The sequence below is a fragment of the Podarcis muralis genome, chromosome 10, assembly GCF_964188315.1.
Source record: "Podarcis muralis chromosome 10, rPodMur119.hap1.1, whole genome shotgun sequence".
NCBI lineage: Eukaryota > Metazoa > Chordata > Lepidosauria > Squamata > Lacertidae > Podarcis > Podarcis muralis.
In genome coordinates, this window is record NC_135664.1 from 39,050,143 (window position 1) to 39,075,282 (window position 25,140).

At 39.7% G+C, this 25,140-nt stretch overlaps 1 protein-coding gene across 1 annotated transcript in view; it reads right to left on the bottom strand.

Moving 5' to 3' along the window:
* Window positions 1-22,180, bottom strand: part of MGAT4C (MGAT4 family member C) — a 314,080-nt gene extending 291,900 nt beyond the window's left edge. Inside the window, exon 1 of the mRNA XM_028747287.2 lies at window positions 21,837-22,180. The gene's annotated coding sequence lies outside the window, so the exon portion shown is untranslated. The remainder of the gene's footprint in view (window positions 1-21,836) is intronic.
* Between the last annotated feature and the right edge of the window lie 2,960 nt (window positions 22,181-25,140).

Genomic DNA, 25,140 nt, shown 5'->3' on the forward strand with positions numbered 1-25,140 from the left:
GGAGTCATTCGAGGGTTAACAGCCAGTGGGAGAAGCTTGTTGATGCAAATACAACTGGAAGCTTCCCCTGATGTCACCGGGGGTCGTGCCATGGCCCTAGCCACCAACAGGACAGGATCCATGACCGCCAGATTCCTTTAACGGAATACCCTACAAGGGGCGGGGTAGGTGATGGCCAAACCCCGCCCACCAATGCACAACCCATATTCCAATGCCTAACCGCCACCCGAGCCGAAGAGGCACACCGCCAAATACCCTCACAGCTGCAACCAATTCCTGATACCGTCTATGATGTCTGATAACCACTATCAGATAAGTGAATGCCATCATCTCTGAACAGGGATGCCACGCTGAACCTGATGTCAGCATGCTTGATCACCTGACTATTCATAAAACGCATCTTGCAGGCCATCAACCTGGGAGAGAACATTTGTACCTTGTTTTAAACTAAGTATGTGTTATGATGGACAGACATTTCCTGAATATCATAAAGTTGGACCAACAATATATTTTGCATGCAACCCCAATCTCTGAGTGGTGCAAAACTCCGGCGGTCCCAGGAGTTTACCCAGAGTTTGAATTCCTTGGAGTGAGGGACAGCAGAGACCGTGATGTCTTTATGACAAATAGTTTATTTACACATATGTATAACCTGAGCCTTTGGTGGAGGGGACTCACAGCATTAACACCCCAGAAGGTTTTGCTTCTCTCATAGCCACAGACTTGGATTCCAGCCCAAATCAAGCATGTCTCTCCCTCTGTCTCTCTGCCTGCTTCTAGTCCAGCTCTTAGACACTCAACTCTGGTTTTGTCTTTCTCACTACTGGCCAGGTGAGGGCTGGGAGCCACCCATTGTTCTCTGGCACAAAGCCACTTCCTCTATGACCTATACTTAGGGGCCATTAACACACCAAGAAGCTGGCCTGGCTGAATCCTTGCTGGATCCAGGAATTAAATGGGATTCAAGCATACAGCCTACCCTGTTTGAAAGAATCCTCTTTTTTGATAGCCTGTACCAAGTCCAGTTTAAACATAAAGGAGCACAAAATGGGAGAGCAACTGGAGTCTTGATGTTGCTCATCAATGCTTACCACCTGGACAGCTGACCAAGCAGGCAGACAGGCCATCTGGTTACAGTATTCCCCACTGCTGTTTTTCTATTTAAATGATAGTAATTATGGCTAAATTAGCATCCATGCAGCTAAATTAGCATAAACAAATCTTTGTGCTTTTTGTCCTCTTTTCTAGTGACTTATTTCCTAGACCACTAGTAGTCTAAGTAGAGATGGCTCCCATACTTGAATAGCTTTTAAAAGAGAATTAGACAAAATCATGGAGAATAAAGCTATTGGTGGCTATTAGCCCGTTGCTGGGTATTTTTCATTTCCAAGCCATCAGGCTACTGGAAACTGTGCCCAGTACCACTGAAGATATTGCAGGGGAAATACAATGGTGCCTCGGGTTACAGGTGCTTCAGGTTACAGACTCCGCTAACCCAGAAATCGTACCTCGAGTTAAGAACTTTGCTTCAGGATGAGAACAGAAATCGCGCAGCGGCAACAGGAGGCCCCATTAGCTAAAGTGGTCCTCGGGTTAAGAACAGTTTCAGGTCAAGAACAGACCTCCAGAACGAATTAAGTTCTTAACCCGAGGTACCACAGTATATTCAAAATTGCTCCTATTAAATAGTTTGTCTTCCCATCAAATTCTAGAAGGCATAGATTACTTAGCTACTTCTTAACAACACACACGTACTCTTGATCAAGCACTCAAACTCCAATATGGATGGAGCCAAGAGTGCATATTCTCACAAAGTGAACGGGCCTTGTTAATTGGCTCATAGAAGATCAAAACAGCAGCACTTACTTTTGGTTTAGAAGTGGCCCCGAGTTATTTTCTTTGCAGTTTTGTTGTAAGAATGTAGCAAGAACATGCTGGATTAGGCCAAAGGGTGACAATTTCAGAACTACAGCATGTTTGGTATTATTTGGCCAGCATGGTCTAATCCTTTGGGGTCATGCAGCTGCTGTTTGGTGCAGAAAGAAGAGTGCTTTCAACATTTTAAGGCTCTAATGACTGCTTACAATGTTTCAGGTTTTCTGCAAAGATATTTATTTTTTGGTTGGTTTTTTTCCCCCCAAAAAAATCTCATTCTTCACACCTAGTCAACCCTGACCAGACTACTGCTAAGTAGATAGAAATTTATCCAAGTGGATCGCTGTACCTTGTTAATCAGGATAGAAGTGTAAAAAAGCTATATATGCAGCACATACAAGGCATTTTTCCCTATAGCCCTTTGAATTCAATTGCTGTGACCCGAGCAGGTAAACTTGTATAAAGATGGAATAAAAGAATCCACAACATAAAGCATTAAGGGAAGGGAAGAAGAAGAAGAAGAAGAAGAAGAAGAAGAAGAAGAAGAAGAAGAAGAAGAAGAAGAAGAGTTTGGATTTGATATCCCGCCTTTCACTCCCTTTAAGGAGTCTCAAAGCGGCTAACATTCTCCTTCCCCTTCCTCCCCCACAACAAACACTCTGTGAGGTGAGTGGGGCTGAGAGACTTCAAAGAAGTTTGACTGGCCCAAGGTCACCCAGCAGCTGCATGTGGAGGAGCGGAGACGCGAACCCGGTTCCCCAGATTACGTGACTACCGCTCTTAACCACTACACCACACTGGGAAGTACAAGTATAGATTTCATTCCTTCTGCTTATTTGAAATGGGGAATGTGGCATGAAAATAATTTCCCAGTTTTACTCCGTATACCTGTGTTCCTCTCATCAGAGTACAATAACATTTAATCTATGCTTTCACGTCTTTAAATAACAAGGTGTCAAGAGCCATATTGAGACTGTTGTAGCACCTCTGAGACTTAATATTTTTAGTTTGCCCAGGAGGTCAAAGGCAAACCTATGCCGGCTGATGGAATGGCATGCATGATCACATGGATTTAGTTTCCCTAGACATAAACCAAGTTAAGAAAAGGTAATGAAAGAGGTAAATGGCAATAGAACACAGTTTCATTTTAAGCAGTTTTTGTTTTACTGATTCTTCTTCTCCCAACGGTTTTGTCTACCTTTGGTTTCTCCCTAATGCCTGAGAATTGGTTGCTCACAAAAATTTCATCAACAAGGGGAAGACGTACTGAAAGAGAGAATATCACGAATAACGCAGAACAGATATTTTGGAGGGGACAGCAGTTAAAACTTGTAGGGTTTGAAGACCCCCCCCCCTCTCTCTCTCTCTCACACACACACACACACACACACACGGCAGATTTAGGGCAGTGTGAGTGGTGCAGTTGCACTCGGTGCACAGCCAAGGAGGTTGCCTTCTCAAAGCTTGGTACGTGCTTGATCAACTTTGGGAAGGAGACCTGGCAGAGTTCTTGAGCCTTCCCACCTGCTTCCCAAAGTCCAGTAATTACTTGCCCAGCTTTGGGACGGAGGCAGAGGGACTCTAGGATCCTGTCAGAGCCTCACGCCTTCTTCCCAAAGCCTGGGCTTAAGCCGGCACTGTGAGGGCATCAAATATTGGCCTCACACAGGGTAGCATATTACCAAGGTCCGGCTCTGAGCACACATATATTCTAGGGCTCTCACACATAATTCACCCTCATGCCTCAAATCAATGTTATGTGGTGAGCCTGAGAAGCTCCAGAGGGCAGGGTATTCAGAATTACCTCATGAAAAGCTTAGATTAGATCCAGGGCTGCCATTTTGATCTTCATCTGCAGACCATAGGAATAGTGCAAATTTAGGCTATTGAATTCTGTCCAACAAGTGTGAGAGATGGCCAACAACTTGGATGACATAGACGAATAGACAAATTTAGGGAGAATAAGGCTATTGAGGGCTAATAGCCACAATGGCTATCCATGTTCTGCCTCCACTGTTGAAGGCTGCAAAGCTCTGAATACCAGTTGCTGTAAATTACAAATGAGGAGTAATGTTACAGATTTCCTCTAGGTATCTAATTGGCCACTCTTAGAATACAATACTGGACTAGCTGGGATTTTGCTCTGATCCAGCAGGCACTTGTTACATTCTTATGACAAAACTGTAGAGAAAAGTACTTGGGATAAGTGTTAGCATGCTTGTTTTCATCTTCTGTGGGCCAATTAATAAAGGTCATTCAGTTTATGAGAATATGGGTTCTTGATCATGTAAGCCTCGTGTGAGAGCCACAAACTCCTCATTTACATAGTTAGTAGTTTGCTAGGAACACACCAATCTAGGCCATTTTGCCCCCCCCCCCTCCACTAGTGTGTGGGGAAAACAAATGGCAATGGCTGATTTGGTATTATGTCCAAACCAAGAATCATGGTTTGTTTTGCTTCAAACAAACCACCGTCTGTAGACAAAGTTTGTTGTTTGAGTGAAACAAGCCACAGCCCTTGATATAGGTATAACTCTAAGCCAGGGAGTGCGGTTTGTTACTCCCATGTGTTAGCAGAGAGGAGCACAGTGGTCCAGAACAAGGATTAATTATGGTTTACTGAGGTGGTGGAACTGGATCAGTGCAGGAGACAGTGGTTTGAAAAAATGTTTATGGACCTAAAGAGAAGAGCTGAAAATTTCGAGCTCGAAAGACTCATCTTTGCACACTAGTTATTGTAAATTGTTTCAGAAAGCATGCTATTATGCTGCATCTTACAGTCATATTATGTTTGAGTGGCAAGAAGCACACCCAGGAACTGTATAATTCAGTTTCCATACCTATACATGTTCTTGCTTCACATTCCAGCAAAATGGGAGAAAGAAACATTTGTCTTCCAGGAGTACACATATGAGCTTTCCCTAATATGTCTCCTGGAAGATACGGGAAATGTGCTTTATTTGTTAGGAAGTTTATCACAATCTTGTTAATGTGGAACAAATGGACCATGATGCAAAAAGTTGCAGGTAATGGACATCTTTCAAAGCAACCGACGCTGAAAAAGAAAATGACAAACATACAGCCTGATCCCATTTAGGCTGGCACCCAATTTCTGTTTTATGCATTTTAAAATGTTCTCCACTTCCAGTTCATTGGCAGTGTCTCAAAATTTCTGATGATACCAATATATCTGATGTGGCAGAAGGAACCATTTTTGAGAGCAATCTGCGTATTGTGGCTTGAAGGAGGCACAGCTAAATCATCCCTTCTTCAGCTTATTTATATGGATGTTTATCTTTACCTTATCCAAGCTCTGAGTGCCAGGAGCTCTTATTCATGTCTGCAATGGAGTAGGGGGGTCAAGGGCACATTGCCCACCCAGCAGCATTGGCAACAGGCAACCAATTTGTCTGCTCACCTCCAGGCCAATCAGGAAGCGGCTGGGAAGGAGGAAGCAGTGTTTGACCCAAGGGGAAATTTCTTCCCTCTATGCTATCAAAACTCCAGAAATATGAAGTCAAACGTTACCAACAACTGAGATGCAGAGCACAATTAAGTCTATTTGCACATTCCTAATAGCCTTAGGATTTCTTACCATAAATTCAGAATAGATCCAGTTCTACTCTAAAAAGGCGACTGTTGCAGCTGGCCCCAGTACAGTTTGGCAGGTAAAGGACATGGGTGGCACTGTGGTCTAAACCACTGAGCCTCCTAGGCTTGCCAATCGGAAGGTTGGCCGTTTGAATCCCCGCAACGGAGTGAGCTCCCATTGCTCTGTCTCAGCTCCTGCCAGCCTAGCAGTTCGAAAGCACACCAGTGCAAGTAGATAAATAGGTGCTGCTGCAGCGGGAAGGTAAACAGGATTTCCATGTGCTCTGGCTTCCATCAGCGTGTTCCATTGTGCCAGAAGCAGTTTAGTCATGCTGGCCACATGACCTGGAAAGCTGTCTGTGGACAAATGCCAGCTCCCTCGGCCTGAAAGCGAGTTGAGCACCGCAACCCCATAGTCTCCTTTGACTGGACTTAACCGTCCAGGGGCCCTTTGCCTTTTTTTTTACCTTACAGTTTGGCAGCATACCTAGTTATGAGATAGTGATCCCCCCCCCCAGTTGTTGACCAGGTTGGTGAAACTAAAACTTGTTTCTGTTCCTATTGCAGACACTCTCATCAGTGTTTTTGTCTCTGCAACTCACTGCTGTAGCCTGGGTCAAAAGACAATTGACTAATTTGGTGCTGGGCAGGGGACACATTTCAACGCTATGATTCCTCCCTGCAGAAAGATGGAATAACAGGGAAAGCTACACCTGCTAATTTCTGTCTGTCATGAAGATAAATGGAAGCAAAATTTCAGTTATAGAAGGAAAGTTGCACTTCTACCAGTATCCCACACTCTATTAAATGATGGGGTTGCATAGCCTGGACATTAGATGAAGGCAAAGGACTATGTGAGTTTTTGAGGGGGACTTCCTAACATAATTTACAGTACAACAAAATGCAAACAAAATGCACACAGTGTTATTTTAGAGGAAAGTACATTGAATAATCACAACAAATTTCTGAGTTTTTAAAGAAATCCTAATGGATTACCATTTTTAAAGAAATCCTAATAGATTACAGACATGGAATGAAAATTGGCTGATAGGTCCATCCTTATAGTGCACACTTCTGTACATCAGCTCTGATAATACACACACAAACACACACACAAGGCAGGCGAGAGAATGTTTTCTGAGATTAAATAGCACCCAGACATTAGCAGGAATCTTATCTAGGCTGTGGCAGTCTGTATTCAGAACATTTGTTTGACAGTTTTGTATATATGGAAAAGAAAACCCTCATGAATGCAATGCAATTGTATCTAAATATACATCAGCAGAAGTACCAAAATTGTGTTTTGAAATGAGTCAGAGCTGCAAATGAACACAAACTGTAGACATAATTGCACATTTTAAGGCTCCCCTATAAAGTTAATTAACTGTTATGAGGTAACAAAAACAGTCTTCCATATATAGATTTATTCTAAATTGCAACAATCTTGAAGCTTTGCTTTTCAAGGCAACTCTTCATTTTATCTTTATTGGAATGGTTTTCAGGTAAAATGCTGTGATGTTAGTTTTGCAAAATAGGAGTTCCAGAAACTCTTGTAAACATTTAATGAGATACTAAAGATAGCTTAAGAACGATATTATCAGTCACAAATAATAGTCTTAATGACTTACTGTCTATTAAAATGGTAACAATGGCTGCTTTAAAATAATGAACAGCTGAGTAATGGCATAAAATGTGATAAATGCTACCGTACTAATGATGACACCATTTATACAAGGCCTTGTAATGGATTTCCACTCTGTGGTGTTCAGTAATAAAAAGAGAGTCAACTGCACTTCACAAAATCATAAGCCTAGCAAAACACTGTTTAACAAAAAGGCAGATGTACAATACATACTCACGTATTTTGTATGTTCACAGTTATTAAACTGCTTCATAGTAGAGTACTTTAATATAATACTTGTCAAGAAACTGCTAATGTTCTCGCTAGCTAAATACGCTAACTGTCAACCAATCACTAACATTGGCTGGAAGTGTTAAATGAACCTTCTCTTTTTTTCTGGTTGGGGTATCCCTAATACTCTATTGACCTTTGCTGAACAGCATTTATTTCCTGAGCTATGAAAGGATACATCACAATTCATATCTAATGGTGTTATATCAGTGTTACTGACTTTAACTGAACTACTTTGGATCAAATGGGAAGTCTCCTGTAGGCTATGTGAACTTTCCTGTCTTAAACTGGTATTCCATGTATAATAATTACCTACTTCCCTGTAGGTAAATCTTCAAGTGCTACTGGAGGCTCATCTTTGTCATTTGTAGTGATAGGGGGGGAATCTGGTAAAAGAAAATCCTCATGTGGAATCACCTGATCTGCATCATCCCAACCAGAGTTATCTTCTTGGGAACCATACATTGCTGAATCCCCTAGTGACTATGTGAAAAGGTCAGGTAGCTGCCTCCCGGACTTCTCTTGCTTGTCTCTTAAAAAAAGCAATCACAGCTGCCTATGAGCAGTTAGCTAATATGTGGGTCTCCTATTGCTGTCCTCATGGGGGGCAGGGATGAAAATATAGCAAATATCCTTGGAAGAATCACAACCTGAAAGCATGGTTGTCAGTTCTGGAGAGAGTTGTTAAGAAAAGAAAAGAAAAACCATGGCCGACTCCGTGGCGCTCTTGGGATGAAGTGGCAGGAGGAGAAGAGAGGATTATTTTTCACATGTGTGAAGTCAGGAGCTTTGTGTGCTGTCATAATTACCTTTCAAATGTAGTAAAATAAGATAGAAGGGAAGGTCTTGGACAACCTCCAAACCGTGTGCATTTTTTTTTAAGTTCATTGTTTTGTTTTCAAAATTCTTCCTATAATATGTGCATGGAACCAGGACAGTGTGAAACCAGGACCAGCTGGAATTTGGACCTGTGCCCATGCCTAGTCATCTCTCCCTAAGCTGGAAGGAGAAGAAAACACCATGATTTACTGTATCTGAGTATACATTTGGGATCCTGTACCCTGAGTTATCCCCACACACATGTCACCTAATCAATAAACTGCTATATACATTTTTGTGCTTTCATCCTGATAGTGATGCCTCCTTGGAGCTAAATAAAACACCCTGGGAAAATGATTGAAGAGTACTGTAAAAATTCTTACAACAAATAACATAACAAATATATGTGCTTTGCATTGTCTGCTTCCTCAAAGAGTGGGAAGTTTCAGAAGAGTTTTAAAGCAATGCCTAAGGCTTACATGTTAAAATCCATGTGTTGGTTGTTGTTTTTTAAACAAATATGCAGGTAGAAAAGACTGCAAGCAAATGAGCATATGGACAGGTTCTTCAAATCCCCAAAGTAACATTATTCCCAAAGTGACAGGCAACGCCCTTGTTGTTCTAATTCAGCTTTTGCTAGCAGCTCCAAAAGAAAAAAGAATATATATATATTTGTCTATTTCTCAGGTCAGAACCAAAAGTAGCAATAGCAGCAGAGTATTGTCCTCCACTCCACCAATGGCTTGCTTAGGGAGTGCAGGGCAGACCATGCAGCACACACAACTCTGTCCTCTAAAACTTCACCACCACAACTTCCTTCCTCCCAGTAGCCCTTCTCCTCAAGTGATGGCCTCACTCTGCCTAATGGTCAGCGTAGTTATCACCAACTTATGAATTCATTGTTCACTGCCAGGTTGCAGAAAAATCCTAAGAAATCATATTAACAGTAATGAAAAAGTGCAATGATGTCTCTCTGTCTGCATGGAGTGCTACTCAGTTGACCGACTTAAGGGACTACATAAGCAACAAAGGGACTAACAACTTTATTGTGGCATATGTTATGCTTATATTCACTTAAACATAGCTACCCCTCTGGGAAAGATGCTACAACTCTTTTTATATTTGATAGAGAAAACTTTTGTTTTTACACTGTTGCTTCTGCTGCTCACAGGCAACGGTGAGGGAAAGGCAGAGAAGAGTCTTGATGCCATGAGGAGGCAGGGATGGATGGATCAAAGTAGACAAGAAACCCTAGCCCTAATGCATTCTGGAGCCATTCACCATATGTGGCATGAGTTGATTAGATGGCTCAGCTGGTTAGAGCATCGTGCTGATAACACCAAGGTAGCAGGTGTGATCCCCATATGGGACAGGTACGTATTCCTGCATTGCAGGGAGTTGGACTAGATGATCCTCAGGGTCCCTTCCAACTCTACAATTCTATGATTCTATGATTATGATCTGTAGAGCAGCGTTCTCCAACCTTTTTTGGTAAGCGCAGACCTCCATATGTTTTGGGGCTACAGCGCCTTGGTCATCCCTAACTATTGGCCATGCTGGCAAAGGCTGGTGGGAGTTGTAGTCCAATAACAGATCGAGGGCACCATGTTGTAGCAGCAAAGGATGAAGTTCTGCCTGCAGTAGCTTTGCTATATATAAACACTTATGCATCATTTAATTTTATTGTGGGAATGCAGAAAGGAAGCCTGAAGACAAGGAGGAAAAAATGATCCCGTTTCCTCCAAGACTATTTCTTTTTCACTTTCCCAAGAACAGCTGGGTAATCAGCTGCTGGCTAGGGAGTCCTACAGCTCTATTTATTACAGCCCTTTGTCCACCACTAGTGAAAATAAATGGCCACGCTTCACTACTAAGGGTACTTCTGCAGAACAAGGTAGAATAGGGTGGAACGTTTTGAAGTTTCTTCCCATTGGCTCTAAGGTGGGAAGCAATCGGAAAAAGAGCACAGATATTCAGCAGTGAAAAGGAAAATACAGTGCTACACCTTAAAAAGATATTATTTTCTTAATACGACAAGATTTCTGCCCTACCCCATTTTACAAATCTTTCCTTTTTTTCCCTGAAAAGCATTCTGCTTAGCATTGCAGATGATAAAATACTTATAAAATTACAAGTAAGGTTGCCAACTTTAACTATTCTAAGCGGTAGATTAATCTGCTAATGCTTCTTTAAGTGGGGACCCATTTAAAATAACAAGTGCACCATGAATTGTGAACTGTGCAGCACATGCAAGAAAAATAATAAATATACAGTGGAAATAGAGTGCTGAAAGTTTGAATGAAACCTATTTCCTCCCTATAATCTCATTGCCCACTCCCCTGTGCATGAAAATCGGGGGCACCCATAAATGGAGGGGGGGGAAACCACACACAGGGGTATAATACATTTAAATACTCATTATACATAAACTCCTTTAAATAATGTTTTTCTCCCTTCACAAATGTTTGGCAATAGACATATCTGAAAAGGCGAAATAAGCTGATGTTCCCACCCCACCTGCTGAACTGAGTTGATGTTTCAGATGCAAAATTAGATTTTTTAAAAAGTTTGGGATGCAAATGATAAAATATGCTCACGATACTGACGAAGGTGGCTTTCAAAAACAACAGCGTTGTGGCATGTTGATACCATTTGTCACTATTTCCCATGGTTTTATTCGATTGGCCATTATGTAGATGTGTAATGTATCGGGGGCTACTGAGATTACTGTATCTGAAAGCTCAGCATGGCTCTCAGCTTTATATTATTTCATATACCTGTGGCTCAGCAAAGTAATTTCTGCAGAGATTGCTTGAAATAACATACAATGCAATCTCCTATGGCTTTATCTGGAGGGTATTTTTCCCCAGCTTATATAGACCCCATAAAAATGAAGTAAAGTTACCATATTGCCTTTCATGCTTTGACTTGCTTCTCAGCATGCAATGCAAAACATCTTCCTTTGCTCCTTCATATAAAAGTACAGTAAATACTTTTGTGGTCCTCTCCCCACCTCTTTTTTGGTACGTCATGATGTAAGGATTAGCTTATACAGACCCGGCTTGTTTATTAATTCTTATGGCTGTGCACCCATTTGCACTATCCATCTAAAGCAGTATCATACCACTTTAAAAGTCATGGCTCTCCCAAAAGGCTCCTGGGAACTGTAGTTTCCTATGGGTGCTGAGAGTTTTGTTGGAAAACCCCTCTCAGAGCCACAGTTTTCAGTAGCCAAAACAAACTACAGTTCCCAGGATTCTTTAGGGGATGCCATGACTTTTTAAAGTGGTATGATACTGTGGTAAATGTTGTGACTATAGAAGAGTCAGGATCACAAACACACACACACACACACACACACAGTTTCTGGCATATTTATCCCTTTTATCCAATTTCATGCTAGTGAACACTTCTCTGTCAGCGACAGCATTTGTCAAATTGCTTTAGTTAGAGTTATATCAACCTTAACAACTTACAGAGGCATCTTATTTTTAGATATCCTACATGAAACCATCTTCTTGAGTATTTTGACCTCTTTATATTTGTATGTGGGTGAGTGGATTTGTGTCTCAATGTGCCTAAAATAGTTTCTCAGGTGTGAGATCCTGTTATTTTCTCTGTTTCCTTAACTTTAGTTTTCAGTTTCTAAAAAGACATAATAAGCAATCTCCATATCCCTCCACCCACCCCCCAGGAACTTTCCATGCATATACAATGTAAGTAATAAAGTCAAACATTAAGGAAGTTTGTATAATAGTTTAGAGCTGATTATATTGGCAACTTTTCATCTTAACAGATAGTTACAGAGCAGATGCAGACTGAAGGCAGTGTGAGCAGTTCTACTGCACTCGGCACTGAGCCCAGGGCATGGATAGGCAAACTAAGGCCCAGGGGCCGGATCTGGCTCAATCGCCTTCTAAATCCGACCCGTGGACGGTCCAGGAATCAGTATGTATTTACATGAGTAGAATGTGTCCTTTTATTTAAAATGCATATCTGGGTTATTTGTGGGGCATAGGAATTTGTTCATTTCCCCCCAAAAAATATAGTCTGGCCCCCCACAAAGTCTGAGGGGCAGTGGACTGGCCCCCTGCTGAAAAAGTTTGCTTACCCCTGGCCTAGGGGGATGCTGTGGGGCGTCACAATTATGATGTCATGAATTGAGCAGAAGAGAAGGTGAGATATGGGGGTTGCCGATTTTGGCCTTGCACTGAGTGCTGCTGAAATTTGAAAGAGCAAAGTTCTCCCCTGCCCAGACTAAGCCATTGGTAGCTGATGTACTGAATAAGCATGTGCCATCCAGTTTCAAAATCATTTTTGGCCCTTGTGTTCCTTGGTGCTCATAGAGCTCCTATTATTGACCACGTCTTTTGTTCTGCAGTTTTCCTCAAGACAACCTTTTCAGGTGCTTAAAGCTTGCATTCTACTTCACCAAAAACATTTTACATGTAAAATATATACGAATATGTCTCCTTTGCAGACAAGTATTTTCTGTTACCTGCAATTCAGTGATGTTCTTCAGCAAACATTAACATGTTCATATGGGGAAGGAGGTTTTTTATTGTTGGTTGTATCCATAAATACTGATAACCTTTGTTCACCTCTACATTTTAATTAAAGAGCCATACTATTTGTGAGATTGGAAACACTAAACCCTTTTGAATGTATTGGAATGGCTGGTTCTAATTGTTCTCTTATCAGTTATTTAACGGGCACAGATTTTGATGCATATATAAAGACTGTAAATCGGTGGTGAGATTTCAGCTACTTTATTATTAATTTTATTAATCTCCTTCTGCATGGGTCTCAGGACAATTTAGTTTTAAAATAGGGTTATAATAGTTTTAAAATGGTTTTAAACAGTACCCCCCCCCAACAGCTGTGTTTTTTTAAAAACAATATAACATGAATACATAAAACAGAGAACATTTGATCCCACTGGAAAAGCTTGTCCAAACAAAATTCCAAAAACAATTGAGAAGTGCAAATAGTGGGTGCCTGTTGTATAACAGTAATAATGCTGTTCCACAGAACAAGGACAGCTCTACTCCAAGCTATCATGAAATGGACTTCTGATATTTCAGGGATAAACCCTCATGCAAAATACAGTGGCCTGCTAGGTATTTACAGGATAAGTAACTTGGACCTAAACTGTATCGAGGCTTATACTGAAAGTGGTCCAGTATACAAGGTTGTTTTCTTTGCAACTAAGATGTCCTTTAATGCCTAATGCCATCAGCTATATTGGGGTGAAATAAATATTTTAGGCACCTTTTAGATTTCATGCCTGGAGGCTACAGCTATCTAGGTAAGCTGCATGGATCCATGTTCAACATTTTATATTAGTCTCTCCATATAAAGTTATTCCAGTGACAGTCATAAAGAAATGTTTCCCCATATTTTGTATAGCTTTAGTTATGGAAGGGTAGGCAAAACTAATTTGTGCATCATCATCACCATCATCATCATTATTATTATTAAAAATTAATAATGTGCATTTATTGCTTCTATTTTTATCAAATTTTCTTGTTGGCTTTAAAAGCCATTTGAAAACAAAATAAAATCCTAGTCCTGTTAGAATTGAGAATGAGAATCTATCAATCAGATAGTTATTATTTGTAGCCAATGACCATTGTGATGTAAGTATAAAAATCCAGACAACCCAATCAAAGAGTAAATCAAACACATAAATTTCCAGAACTGCAAGTTTTTAGAATTTAAAATGGCGTGGAACTGAGCAAGGGAGGGTGGACTTGAGTCAGCTGGGGCTGTTCCTAGAGGATGTGCATTTTTTTGCTCTCTCACAGGTAGTATAAGCACATGCCAAAGGGTGAAAACCAAATGACTAAGGTTGTGTTACTGAGATCTGCAGGTCCAAAATGGAGAAGAACTACATAACTGACTCTCTTTCTTAATTGTTTCCAGAAGGGTAGCTGTAGCTGTCTCTTGCAGCAGAAACAAGGAATGTGTCTTGCGGCACATTAACGACAAACAAGCTTTTTTTATTGTGGCATATGCTTTCATGAACTCAAGCCCATTTCATCAGATGCGTTTTTCATGCTGCCCAACATGAAGTGACACTGTAATATAAAAGGGTGTGCCTTGGCAGAGCCTCTGAAGCTAACAATTTATTGATTTGTTTCTTTGGAAGAATATTTATGCACTGCCAACATAAAAAAGCCATGGCAATGTGCAGTAAAATAAATAAACCACCATAATTTAATAAAATCATTAAAAATGGAACAAATTGTCAATGCTGAATTAAACTGGGGTGTTTATATATATATATATATAAAACACTTGGTGAAACATAAACACTTTCAGCACACAACAAAAGGTTTTAGTGTTCAGTACATACTGTAATTTTAATAATGGATTTGTGGTGTTGCTTTTGAAAAGATTTAAGGTGCATTTGTTTCTGAGACCAAATCCCAAATAGTGCTGGACTTCATCGCCTTCTCCCTAAATCTAAACAGAGAAGAATTGATTCTTCTATTGTTTCTCCAACACTCTGCTTCTAGATTAACATTCCTGTCAATAATTGCTTTCCAGTATTTGATTCAAACACTGCAGGGTTGACCGTGGCTACAGATCAAGTTGCTACAAGCTCACCTGAGATATCAAAACCTACATCTGAATCAGATCATGAAGCTACACATCCACCTGAGCCATCTAAATCAGCTCTGACAAACCCAGTTTCTAATGGGGCGGATGGGAGCATTTCAGCTGTTCTTTAGAAGCTGGGGCTGTGTTGGGCAAGGGCAGTACAGCTCAATGGTAGAGCATCTTCTTGTGAGCTAGCATGGTAGTAGATATTGAACTAGAGAGAATATCAATCAGTTTAAACTGTTTCATTGAATTTTTGGGAGAATTGATGGGGAGCGACATGTCCACCATGCTAAGGTTCTTTGAAGAAGAATGGGTTAAAAATGTAAGAGATAAATGCATTTAATTAATTATGAGATATATTAAACCAGAATTACACTGTGTTCTGTTCTAAAGCATAATCCTGTAATGTAGAAGAAGAAGAAGAAGAAGAGTTTGGATTTGATATCCCGCCTTTCACTCCCTTTAAGGAGTCTCAAAGCGGCTAACAATCTCCTTTCCCTTCCTCCCCCACAACACACACTCTGTGAAGTGAGTGGGGCTGAGAGACTTCAAAGAAGTGTGACTAGCCCAAGGTCACCCAGCAGCTGCATGTGGAGGAGCGGGGACGCGAACCCGGTTCACCAGATTACGAGACTACCGCTCTTAACCACTACACCACACTGGTATTCTTATTATGTGAATTTAACGAAGCATGAATGGATGAAAAACAAAGAAATTGTTGCCTGCCACTCATAAGGAGACAGACATAACTATGCCCCTTCACATGTTTAGGGACTTCACAAACATACTTCTGGGACCTGGCTGCATGGAGACAATAGCAGGTGAAAAGATGCAGAGGTGGTTAAGACACCTTCCTCTTATTTGCTGCTTCTTCCCTGAAAATGCCTTTCCCAAAGCTACATAAAATGTAGTTATATGTGTCACCTGACACTGGGCACATCTTTTAAATAAGATTAACACATTCAAGGCTTTCTTCAAAGACATTTTGTTCCAAAAAGTCCATCCCCCATAACCAGGTCACTGCACGTTGCATCTCCAAACCGCAAAACACTTAAATCTAGTGACATGACTGCCTTCACTCAGGAGCTTAGCTAGTACTTTCTCTAGTAATTTATTATCAATTTCTGTTTTCATTGCTCCCCTCCCCCCCCAAAAAAAACAAACTTTTTTGGGGCAATCCTTAACACACCTAAAGGAGACCATATATCATGTAACTTTATTATGGGGTGTATTTTATCTTATTTAGTTATAAAATTTATAAACTGCAAGCACTCTCCAAGCATTGTGCAGATAAAATAAGAGACAAAACATAATTAAAATCAATTAAAAACATACATAAAATCATCATTGTTAAAAAGAAGAATATACACACACAAAAAAGTATATTTGAGCAAACATGTTTAGGATTGAACTGCACAGCTTTTTCCCCCTCTAATTTTGGGCATACCAATATACCTTTGGGTGTCCTAGGAAACATATGCTACATATCTCCAGTGATTACCATATTGTTACAGAAAGGTCACTCAAATCCATTTCTTAAGGCCACTGCAGATATATCTCTTTTGTGCTTGGTTTCATAGTATCTTCTTGACCTTCTTTTAATACCTGTTTTGAGCTTCTAAAATGCAGCACTGAGATGTGTATTTATGCAGTAATGCTCTCATGTGGAAAATTAAAGGAGCTAGATGTGGTATGTACTGTCTGATAAATGTATCATTCTAAAGAATTTTTGTACCCCTTCCTTATCTGTTAGAGCAGATGTGACAGCAACTGTTGGATCAACCTTAGTCTGTTGTTTATTTACCCAAATGGCTATCATTTTCCTTTATTCAGTTTCAGCAATGCTGTTCTGGTTTCTCCCCTCCCCACAATGTTCTCTGAAGCCTTTAGTTATGTTGCTCACTTGTGAATTTCTAGATTAAGATGCCATCTATGAAAACCTGGATGTCTTCTCCCTTGGTAGCAGTAATGTACTTTGAAAAATCTGCAGTGTAAATCATAACCAAAATGTGGGCTTTTTAAACACACACATAGACCACTATGTCCTACACAGATAGCACCTTGGGGAGAACTCCAAGGTAGCGTCAAGTGTGCAAAAAATAGTAATAATACTGGATCACAGTGAATTCTCCATATGTTCCAATAGAAGTATCTTCCTTTGTTTAATTAGTGGTGAAGACTAGGGATGGACAAATCTGTCAATTTCAGATTTTCTCAGTTTCTTATTTTTCCAATCCTAAATTCAGTTCATTGCATTTCATTATCATTTAAGTTCTTGCAAATGTTTGTTAGTGTTTTAGCACCTGTTTCTTCTGATGTGAATTTATTTGCAAGCAATTTTTGCCTAACAATATGCATTCTGAGAGCAACTTTCCTTAATATAATGAATTTTTGTCTGCTATCTCCCCCAGTGTAGGAGTTCATTTTGCACACAATTGCACTTTTGTAGATATATTTTGGCTGGAGAACTGCTTTGCAAAATTCAGAGAAGTGAGAATTTTGAAAGATTGCTTTGTTTCAGTTTGCATATTGTTTTCAAAAGTGCAGATTAGGTTTGTGTTGACATACAAACTGAGCCAAATTTCTCCTCCTTCTCTTATGAGAACATAAATGTAGTTTAGACCCTATCCCTCAATTTCTACTAAAAACCATATGCATTCTATTGGCCTGCTACTCTTTCTATATATATTTTAAAATGATATTTTTGAGAACCTCAATTATTTACATGTATCAAACAGAAATACCAGTAAACAAATAAAACTCTGGACCGAAGGAAAGGCCCAGCAGCTAACAACGGCATGACAGCAAAAGTTTCATAGCATTATTTCTTGTTCTGCTGTTTCTATTATTACTAAGCACAGAGAGCCTCTTATAATTTCTTTTTTTTAAAATGCAAAAGCCATAGTTTTAGATATGTGATATGGAGTAGCTAGGTTCCAATACCTCTGTTGTATATTCTGTAGGCAGCTTCCTTAACAACATCAGAGAATAAGCTCCCTCTTGGTTTGTTCTGCCCTCTAGCATATACAATTTATTTTAATGAGACCCAGAGCATGGCAGGTTCTCCATCTTAGCACTGCCACTATTTGCTCAGGCAATGCAATTCTTTCTTGTTTGTTGTTGACTTTTATATCTAGCTCACAAATCACCCTTGTGAGTTGAGGTCACCATTGTAAGACCTTCATTTTATTTGACTACCTTCCATTTCTCTCCCCCCCCCCCTTTTTTTTTAGTCTCTCTATCATACAAACAGGGACCACATTGACTCAAGAACCAATACCCATTTCCCCCAACTTGATAGTCCCGTTATGTGCTGCTTCAGTGTATGCAGATTGCAGGATCTTCTTCTACCAAGCTGTTACTTCTGTCCCTTTCTTTTTATGCTTTGGCTATTCCATTCTAGCTACAGAATGAGGCCATGCACCTTAAAAAGTGTGACTTGCTTTGTGATTCCAAATCCGATTGCTGCAACAACTTCTACATCTTCCAGAATTTTTCCAACATTACAACTCTGTAAAGGGAGGAAATCTGCATCTCTATAAGCCTTTTTCTAGCTTTAGATACTTATAGACACTGATATCCAACTAAGTTTGTTCTGGGTATAAGCTTTTGTGTGCATGCACACTTCTTCAGATACTTCAGATACTTCAGGTATCTGAAGAAGTGTGCATGCACACAAAAGCTTATACCCAGAACAAACTTAGTTGATCTCTAAGGTGCTAACGGACAATGTTTTAATGTTTTATTTCGACTGCATTAGACCAACATGGCTACCTACCTGAATCTTGTATTTTTAAACAAATGATTATAAAAAAAGTAATAGTGACAGGTATGGGCAAGCTATTTTGCCTGTTTCATTTTCCCATTAGTCTCCCAAATAGTTGTTGATATTCAATGCTAACTATATTCCAAGTCTTGTGACCTTTTTCTTAAACAAAACAAAACTCCATTGGTTCTGGAGTATGATTCTGTTGGATCTCACTTATTAAATTTAACACTGGTTTAAATTTTATAAAGGAAATATATCAGTTTATGAAGATATGCACGTAATATTGCACTGACTTACTACAGACAACTGAATCGAAGACACGAAAGCAGCAGTGCATCCTTAAAAATGAATCACTTTTATCATCATATATTTCCTTTATGTCTTTCACCTCAATAATTTGTTATGAAGGCAAAACACTACTATAGCATCAGAATAAAAATGGAAATATTTCCAAAAGTTTTTAACAAAAAGCCCAAGAGTCAGTATACAATGAAAATTATTCAATGCCTGAAAGTAAGTAATCCACACTTTTGATGTTCATAGCCATGATTCTTTTGAGAATCTTGGTTACTTAATAGTAAATAAATTACGAGGATAATTACGAAGAGAGTTCTGATTATAATATTCAAATCCTTGCTTGGTATAAGCAGCTGGTATCTGATAATGGAATTATTTGCCAACATATTCACATTTAATTATAAGGAATCATAATAAAAGTCACTGTGATAGAAAAACAGATACATACTACCATGAAAATTTTCTTTCCCTTGAGAAGGAAGGGTTTCAAAGTTTGGAGATTCTAGAGAATGAACCTTGACCCTTTTGCACAAAAGCTACGTGTTTGACCATCACTGACATATGGCATCTCCCCAAGCATTATTCTCTGTACTTTACAAATAAAATCATACTGTGACAGAAGTGGCACATCTGTGATCTGAAAACCATCGCAGATTTCACTTGAGGTTTCATGGACTCAAGACCAAAAACAAAATAAAAACATCTTTATATCCTGAATCCAAATAACATCAGTAGAAGGAGGACACAAATCAAACACTCAGTGGGACATGTGTTACACCTTTCACACAACTGCACCACCTTAAGATGCATGTCAGATTTGACAGTATCCGCAGCTTAACATCGCCTAGGGAATCTTATCCCTGATACGTTCCTTCTGTCAGTATTGTCCACTCTGGTGGTTAACAAACAACTCTCCAGGGTCTTAGACAAGGTTTGACACATCATCTGCTCCTTTTAACTGAGAATACAAGGAATTGGACCTGACTTTCGCATGCCAGACCAGAGATACTTTACACTATGAAAGCATTTTCAAAGAAAAGTAATTACCTGCTTGTATTTTGAGAAAGTTAAAACCTTTCAAAGTTAGTTGAGTACGGCCATGCTAGTGTAGGAGGTGATTTGAGGACAACCTGTCAGATTAGATTTTCTGAAATACTCCAAATGCCAAACCTTCAAGAAGTGCCTTATAAATCAATAAGAAGTTCAGTTTTTTAAAATGTTGTTAAATATTTTGAAAAAGAGGAGATGCCTCTCACAAAAGATAAAAAAGGAAAAGTTGAGTGAGGTTTCCTAAAGACAGGTCCTCTAAGATGGGTTAGTCAACCTCATTTTGCCACAATTCCCCCAATCTCAGTGGAAGTGGACATGTTTTGGAGAATGAGTGGATAAGCTGTGGATCACTAGATGCCAATGTACTACAACTCCCATCATCCTTGACCATTGGCCAAGCAAGTTAACTGGTGCTGATGGGATCTGGAGTCCAACAACACCCGTAGGGCCACAGGCTAGCACCCCAGCTCCCAATTTAGAAGTCGTAGCACCTGAGGGGAAATCAGTTCCCTTTATCTCTACTTCACGTCTCTTTTCCATCTAAAGTCTCTAGTTGTAAAAGAAGTTTCAAAAGTATGACATGCCAAAGCCCAGCACATGATCTTCCTTATCATAATTACTTCTGAAATGTTAAATATTCACCAAAGGAAGGTGATTTAAGATGTCCACTTAATGCTTCTGGCTCTTCCATCTTCTCTCTTATTATTCTTACGCCTGACAAACGTGATTTGCCATGTCTTTTCCATGAACTGACAATATCAGTTCTATAAACAAATTAGACAGCACAGCTAACATGTGTCAACTTGTAGCTAGTCGATTCATCCCACCAGTGGTGTCAGAAACTCCAGATATGACCTATTTAGTCATATATTTTAAGAGGCGTGCCAACAATGTGTTGGAAGAAAAGGAGCTTTAGTATGATCTGTAAGCATGAAATATCATGCTGGAAAACAGAAAAAGGACATCTGTGCATCATTTCAACTATCAGGTTTCCCTCCCGGGTTCCTTTCCTACATCTCCTTAGAATATATGTGTCTCACTGCTGACACACACACGCTGAAGCCAGCAATGTTACATCAAGAATAATTTCATGATACACCAATCTCAGCCTGAATGCAATTGCTGTCATTTCCAGCAAGCACAACCTTGAAACAGTTTGAATGCTGACTTCTCTGCAACACAGTAAAATGATCCCTATTTCTTTCCTTTTTTAAAAAAAAGGGGGGGATCTACCCAAAACACCACATGCTTAAAAGTCTTCTTAAATCACACAGAACTTTGTTATTACTATTATTTTACTACTCCTGTATATTTTTAATGCATTCATGTCCTTGGCTGCATAGTAAACTTTTATCGGGATGCTTCTGAAATTAGGAAGACAACGCCAGTCACGTTTATCATAGTTGATGAAATGTCTTGATATTAAATGACTTGTAATACCTCAGAGCATACCGAACCACTGAAAATAATTCATGTACTTGCGAAACTTTTCCGAGCTTCTCGGAAGCATTCTACCATTTTGTTCAACCCACCAGTATCAACAGTCATAGATGGGTATCTGCTTCCCCCAAAACAGTTTTGTCAGTCTCAGTGCTATGATTCATTGCAGAAAAATTATCAGGGCAGCCAATGTGAACTTATACTAATACAGCTTGCAGGTGTGTGTGTGTGTGTGTGTGTGTGTGTGTGTGTGTGTTTGCTGACAGAGCATTTTAAGGTACGGTAGGAGATACAGACCAATAGTAAGCAGTTCAGAGTATTTTACCTGCAACCATGCTGCAATAAAGTGCCATCATCATTCAATCAATAGAGGTTACTTACTTAACATTAGCTTGAACATATTTGGATTGCCAGCCTATTAGATCATTTTCTGATAAACAGCATAGTTAATGAATGGAGAGAGTAACTACCTACCTTCAGGAAGAACCTGCCCAATAACAATAATCCATCAAGAAAACTGACAATATCCTCTGATCTATTGCCTGCAAAGCAGGGACTTGATGGAGAGTTTCATTCCTTCTGCTCAGTACTCCAGGAGAAAATCAGTGCAATTTGAATATTTCTCAGGCTGTGACACCTCTCCAAGATTCCTCCTTGCGTTCTGTTTCCCAGAGGACGGCAGCCTGGTGTTCCAGTGTGCATACAGCAGTGAAGATAAATAGAAAAAGGCTTGAGATAAATTAGGGATGGCTAAGTTAAAATTGTCTCTGCTCCTGACTCTCTCATCTGCAGTCTGAAAGTCTGTTTTGCTGTGAAAAAGCTAGATGGCAGGCTGCCTCAGCGAGTTCTTCTTAAGCTACAGAGAGCATTTCAATGAAGAAAAATTTTCCCCATTATCTAAGCTAATGTGACTGAAGCTAAGTCTAGTTTTTAAAAAGTGTCTGCTGGCATGAAATTCATTTTACTGTTGCTTTCTTTCAAGCTACAGGTCAGAAAACATGTTATTGGGCTATATATTTCTATCTAAATAGAGCACTTCAACTTTTCAAGGTACAGAAATGGTATTAGGATCTTTTTACAGCTTTGTTCAATAGCTTAAAAGGTAGTCAATTTCCACTTTTGCACCTGAGTGTGTCTTTCATGCTCTTCAGTCTTTTAACCTAAGCTTTATTTCCCGCCACACAAGCACACTTTACTATGTCTCTACAAATATAACAATCCAGAAATTAGGGTAATGGCTCATTATAGAACACTTATTTTAGGGGAGGGGCTATGCTTTCGAAACAAAAACAAAGGAATCCCAACCACACGTACAAAGAAATAAGTGTTATTGAGAACCTGCCATTATTTTTTACATGAAGCATTGATACCTAAAATTGCTCCTGTGGCCTGGAGGGGAAGGTTGGGTGGCAGTCCTGAGAGCTAACCAGAAACCCAGGCAGCTGGTTGGGAATTTCCAGTCCTGGGGCATGGATGTCCAGATCCAATAGCTCCTCATGGTCACTGGTGATGTGGAGATTCTCAGGGACCATTGTCCAGTTCAGGCTGAATCCTGACACACATATTCCCATTACAGACAGTTGGCTTCCATGAGGTGGAAGCAGTAAATAATGACTGAGGGGGCAGAGCTATTGTATTCAGCCCCAATTCCTCCTCATGTGCTAATTCACTTTAAATAAAGCTTGACGAGGACTTTAGTGATGAAATATATGTGCATGCTTAATGTTTAATAAGTCGCTTTCCTGTCCTATCTTAGGCTTCATAAACACCATATATTTAAAGTATCCCCCTAATAATCCTGCAAACTGTAGTTTACCCTTCACAGGGCTATAATTTCTAGCACCCATGCCAATCTACCTGTTCCCATGATTCTTTGGGAAGGTGCTTTATATGTGCTTTAAATGCAGTGCTTTTTTTTTCTTTAAAAAAAGTTTAGGGGTACTGTCATTTTCACTTAAGAACATCACCATTTCATAGTTCAAATCAGGAAAAATAAATATGGCAAATGGACAAAAGGCCACCATCAGGGGTAGCAATGGAACTGATGATTCGCTGTGCTAGAGAAGTAACTAAAATTTTTATTTTTTTTTAGTTTCTTCTCCCATTAGGTTCACAAAATGTTTAGGGGTATGCGTACCTCTGCGTCCCACCCCAGAAAGAAAACACTGTTTAAATGTATGGTTATATGTAGCCTCACATCTCTGGGTATCCCCCACTCTCAGTCTCTCATTGTCTGACTGTCTCAGTCATCCATGTTTTAGCTGCCTAGTAGCTTGAAGAAAAGCCATTGTGCTGTTGAAAGCGTGGTGTTTCAGCCTTGCATTATTCAGGCCTAGTTGCTTGAGGGCCTGCAAGTCATTAGGGCTAAACAAAATGAAGTTCAGTTATGTTCTCTCAACAATACATAATAAAATATATATGGAATGGCTGAATTAATCTTCACTATGGAAGCAAAGCCTCTCCTTCTGGGGGTTTTCTCTATCTCTTTACTTATTCACAGCATTTCTATATCACCCATTAGCAAAAAAACAAAACAAAAAACAAAAGTTCTCTGAGCAGCTCAGAAATAGTTTTCATGGAACCAACATAACTGATAAGAATAATGACTTCAGTCAAGTCAAGTGGAAGTACATTGAACTCTACACATTTCAAATATAAAAATAAATCTGAATGGTCCTTACATTTCAAAGATCAGCACTGGAAGGTAGATAGGCATCTTCAGTTCTTTGCATCGCATCGTGATGCTGAAACATTAAGTAAAGATAAAGGTCAGCAGGGGAAAGTTTCGCTCAATTAACATTTCTATTTCCTTCTTATGCCTGAAGGGCTCTCCAACTTCCAACAATCAACAAAGATACAGGAGACCATGCATGAAGTACTGTTGTTATCTAACATCTCTTCATTTCCCCATAGACCAAACATGCAAGGAAGATTAACAGTATAGTCCTTATAGGGGTTTACCTGGAAACACCATAGACATTTAAGTCCTTCTGAATTGAGTGGGGCTGATGTCCCAAGTACCTGTGTTCGAGACTGCAGCCTTAATCTTGGCTGTATGCTTTCTCCCTTCCATTTAAGTTTAGTCCTAATAATAGCACCCATTTTTGCTTTTCTTAAAAAAAAAAACAGCTCAATGTAAATGAAATGTTTAGCTGACAAATGTAATCCTGGCTTCCATTTAATTGTATTTTTCTGCATCTTATTTTTTGATGTTTTGTCGAGATTTTGATTTGCTGAATGATGTGTAAAGATCAGAACAGCAAGGTAAGAACAGTAATAATAACAAAAATAATTTCATCTATGACAATGGCATATCTAGACAAATAGAGAGGGAGGACATTTTAAATACAACCATGCTAGAATCAGTGATGTAGATAGAGAATCATTAGTGGCTCTTTATTTTTTAGTGTACAGTGGTACCTTGGGTTACATACGCTTCAGGTTACAGACTCCGCTAACCCAGAAATATTACCTCGGGTTAAGAACTTTGCTTCAGGATGAGAACAGAAATCGCGCAGCGGCGGCACGGCAGCAGCAGGAGGCCCCACTAGCTAAAGTGGTGCTTCAGGTTAAGAACAGTTTAAGGTTAAGAACAGACCTCCAGAACGAATTAAGTTCTTAACCTGAGGTACCACTGTATTCTGCTTTTCTTTGTAAAACTTCAATTACAAATTAGCTTACAATTAAAACCTGGATCTACACTACACCTTAAACCTGGATCTACACTTCAAAGAGGGCACCTTGTGACTGCTTCTGTATTGTAATCCACCCTAAATTC